Source organism: Syzygium oleosum, unplaced genomic scaffold (genome assembly GCF_021117445.2).
Source record: "Syzygium oleosum isolate NSW1041296 unplaced genomic scaffold, Sole_v2.1 Sole_v2.11, whole genome shotgun sequence".
Taxonomy (NCBI): Eukaryota; Viridiplantae; Streptophyta; class Magnoliopsida; order Myrtales; family Myrtaceae; genus Syzygium; species Syzygium oleosum.
In genome coordinates this window covers 10647479-10652319 of record NW_026607495.1, presented here as the reverse complement: position 1 = coordinate 10652319, position 4841 = coordinate 10647479, and positions in this window count along the sequence as shown.

Sequence of the window (4841 nt, the reverse complement as noted above, 5' to 3'; positions counted from 1 at the left end):
GGAAAGCTAATAGAGTAGCGGACGCATTGAGTCGGAAGTCAAGTATCGCTCACATGTTGGTTAAAGAGTGGACCTTATCGGAGGAAGCGCGCGATTCGGAGTTTAAGTTTGAAGTGAGTAATCTCTCAAGTTTGATGGCGACATTGAGGATTGAACCGAAAATCCAGACTAAGATTAAGGCCTTACAATCTATGGACTCAGAGATTCAGAAGATTCTGGAGATGGATGCCACCAAAGGGAAATCGGACTTCCAAGTATCCGAGGATGGAATTTTGAAGTTTTATGGAAGATTGTGCATGCCAAATGATGCGGAGCTTAAGGAGGAAATCTTAGCAGAAGCTTATCGTAGTAACTATAGTATCCATCCATGCAGTACGAAGAAGTATTAGAATTTGCGTTAGCAATACTGGTGGAACGGAATGAAAGTGGATATAGCCAAACACGTAGCAAAGTGCCTAACATGTCAACAAGTTAAGGTGCAGCATTGCAAGCCTGGTGGACTGTTGCGACCATTGGAAATCCCAGAATGGAAATGGGAGCATATCACCATGGACTTCGTCATGGGTTTACCGAGGAGTCAGAGAGGTCACAACTCAATTTGGGTTATAGTGGACAGATTAACCAAGTCGGCACACTTTCTGGCAGTGCGAAAGGACTTCGCAATGGATAGGTACGCCGAGCTATATATGCGACAAATAGTCCGTCTTCATGGAGTGCCAGTGACGATTACGTCAGATAGAGACCCTAAGTTTATAGCCACCTTTTGGAAAAGTCTTCAAACGGCTATCGGAACGAAGCTGCAGTATAACACGGCCTATCATCCGCAGATGGATGGTCAGTCTAAGAGGACAATTCAGATACTCAAGGACATGTTACGAGCCTGTGTGATAGATTTTAAAGGTGATGGGAAGAACAGTTGTCTTTGGTCGAATTCGCCCATAACAACAATTATCAGCAGAGTATCAAAATGGCACCTTTTGAGGCATTATATGGCAGAGCTTGCAGAACTCCGGGTTGTTGGGATGAAGTTGGGGAACGAAGCATAACGGGTCCAGAGCTGGTACAGCAATCAGTTGAGGTAGTTAAGATCATCCGAGACAGGCTTAAAACTGCTCAGAGTCGTTAGAAGAGTTATGCGGATCGAAGACGTAGGCCTTTGGAATTTCAAGTGGGAGACCATGTCTTCATTAAGGTGTCGCCAATGCGAGGAACGTCCCGATTTGGCAAGAAAGGAAAGTTAAGCCTAAGGTACGTAGGTCCGTTTGAAATTTTAGAAAAGATTGGAACTTTGGCCTATCGACTCGCCTTGCCGCCGATTTGTCTCAAATTCACAATGTCTTCCACATGTCCATGCTGAGGAAGTACGAACCGGATCCGACCCACGTGCTGAATTATGAAGAAATAGACGTGAATGACAGAGTGTCGTATATGGAGAGACCTATCCGAATAGAGGACAGAAAAGAACAAGTTTTGCGAAATAAGACAATTCCGTTGGTTAAAGTCGTTTGGCAACATCATAGCACCGAAGGAGCTACATGGGAAAGTAAAGAAATCATGAGACGTCAGCACCCCTATTTATTTGAGTAGTGTAGTTGGTTGTAAATTTCGAGGATGAAATTTTTGTAAGAGGGAAGAGTTATGACATTCTAAAATTCGATCCATTTTCGGGATTTATGAAATGATTATATCATCGATGCACTTTAGTTAAATCTCACTCGGAATTGATCACTCTTGAGAAGACTAACCATTAGGGAATGGCTAGCTAGGAATTAACTACGTGGACCTAAGAACTTGGCCATGGATCGACATTTCGACTCTAAGGATTGACGAGGAGATATTTTGGGCCATTATAGACCAATCCAAGGATGGTTATGGAACGATTCGCAAATGTTGCATAATTGGATCGCGGGTGATTCCGCTTGACCATTCTACGAATTTCGAACGATTCCAAACTTAATCCAGACGATCGCGTCAATTGGAACTAGTGATTGACCCTCACAATTACATGACAACCGAGGTCGCCATGGCTCGAGTAAACTTATATGTGGCTCGATATCGAATCGGCCACAAGTTAATATGTGTAACTCCTAAAAGCCGTTCATTAGTTTGAGACACACTGAAGTTGCATTTAATCGAATTTGACCATTACTTGGGATCCCGACTTGGGAATCGAATTTCTCGAAAGCCACAACTAATTCATTGGACGACGTCATATTTGGCGTGGCCAACATTAAGGCCACTCGGATTTGTCGGAAAAGTGAAATTTGGATCGAGAGTGGAAAATGACCATTTTGGCCCTGGGATTATTTGAATTCATTTGAAAGGTTGAAGGGCAATTTGAACTTTTGGACTTTCCCTCCTTTGGTTGAAATTCATGGACAAATATGCCCCTCCCCATCTTGCTTATTCATTTTGGTTGCCATTTGTTATTTTGGGAAAATTCATGTGAGAAAAATTAGGAACCCTTGGATCCTGGCTTGGGGAAGATAGTAGATTTTGAGCCCTTAGATGTGTGAGTGGGGTTTTTAGTGGGGTTAGTAGAGAAAAAGCTAATCAAGTCTTCTCTCTCTCTCTCTCCCCCCTCCATTTTCGGGCAAAGCTCCCTCTCCCCCACACTTGGCCCGACCAGCAGCTGTTCCAGCCACCGCCAGCCACCGTGGCGCCGCCGAAATAGCCACCAGTCGCCGGTCCTACTGCACCCCACCACCACTCTCTTTTTCCCTCTCTTTCCTTGCCGTTTTCCGGTCTCATCAGCCACCACCGAAGCCAACACCACCCCTCACCGTGACCACCAGCTTGTGCTCGCCTCAGCCATGGACTGCCGTGACCGGAGCTGCCGCCGTCCTTCCCGTCTGGCCACCGGAGCAGCAGCTGCTTGCTGGGCTGATCTTGCTTATCTCAAGCTTAGGCTCCTAGTAAGTGGCTTCCTAACCCTAGACTAGGCTAAAGGGTTACTAATGGACACGTTAGGGGCTGATTCATGGATGTGGATAGTTGGTTTAGTGGTTAGATGAGCTTGAATTGCCGAATGGTTCATGTTGGTTGATTCTTGGATTTGTTATTGCTATGCATCTGTGTTTTGCTCTTTTTGTGGAGATAAATATGGACCGAAGTATGTCATGTATTAAATCTGGAATTTTTGGAGACCTTTTTTGGGTATTCGGAAGTCCATTTTCGGACCGTCACCACTCTGCCGGATTTACTGTTCACCCGATCGGTGTGTCTTTCTAAATTTTTATAAAATTTCCAGACCTCTTTCCAAAAAACTTCCTTCATGAAAGTTGTCAATGACACTTGTCTCTATGACATATAAAAATTTCAAGATTTTCCAATGAGATTTGGTACTGATTGAAAGGGATTTCTAAGGCCAAGCGGTCTGTCCTGGTGGGCTAATCTTCGATCTGACTTTGCGTGACAAAAAGAGCTATTTTCAGCCAGAATTGGATTTTGTGTCCTTCATGAAAAATTCTTATCAAGCATTTTTCAATAACATATCCAAAATTCAGAATTTTTGGAGTTGAATTACTATTTATTACAAAAGAGTTTCGATTACTGTGTAATTGCCAATTTTAAGCCCGATTCTGTGCAAATTTGGTTTCTCTCTCTAGGGAACCTTTCGATGTGGTTGTTGCACGTGAGGGAGTGACGGATTGTGAATGTGTGTTCATGGCTTTAATTGGTGGAACCGTGGCTGATTTGGTGGGCGTGTAAACTGATTTACATTGCTGATGATTGAGCACATTCGAGTGATGTTCGAGCGCGTAAATGACATGGAATTGAATGGGTCATGTGGCGTGTGTGATCACCTAAGTGCCCTGATGCGTCTTTACGCGAAGAAAAGATAATAAATTATGTGACGGAGTGTACGTGTGATCACTTAAGCCCTGCTGCGTCTTTATGCGGGGATTGAACCCGTCCTAAGGCGTGTTACGCGGGACAATACCCAGTTAAGCCGAAAAATCGCCAGCCTAATGCGTCTTACACGGGTTGTGCCATGGGCCTGATGCGTGTTACGCGGGTCGTGAATAATCCAAACGGAAAAATGGGTGCGTGTTGTGCATTGGTGTATGCAGGGTATCGAGACTGAGATGTGATCATGTTCGGATTATTGCTAGTACACGTGCATGTGTAAGTCATATCCGGGATTGTACGTGTCCGTGAGTTATTGCTGCATTATTGCGATTTGACTAACATGCAGGGCTTGTGCATATTCTGAGATGAGGTAGGGATGTCTGTGTTTGTTACGGCATGTTGATAGTTTGAATCTCGTGCTTAGACTTGTCCGGAAGTACCTGTTGGCCTATGCGGGGCTTAGGTTGTTCGCTTATTGAGACTCGTTCTCATAGTTGATTGTGAACCATTTCAGACCCCCGACCATGACTCTGCCACCTCGACATTTTGGGGTCCCCATGCATACGGATCATGTGGAGACCGAGTATCCAATGGGCGTAGATATGATATACATTAGGCATTTTACTACAGTATGGGTATATCAGGGCTTAGAGTTCTGGAGGCCCCACCATTTCCTAGCCCGGTATTACCGGGTGGCGGCGGAGATCATTGGACCAATCCGTGGCTTTGAAGGTCCCCACAACGGCAGTGCGGACACTATGGATTGGGATTGTCGCGCCACGCTTTTTTGGGACTTTCGGGATTTGCACGCTAAGGAGGTATTTCCATGTAAGGGTCTCTCCCAGAGCATACCTCATGTGACAGCGGATGGTAATTTCTTATTTGGTCTAAGTTTTTGATTTTGCAGTTGCCACTAGTCATTGTTGGTAGGTAGACTAGAAACCTAATCGGGGTATGGGAGAAATACCACGATTCTACGAACCAGAGAT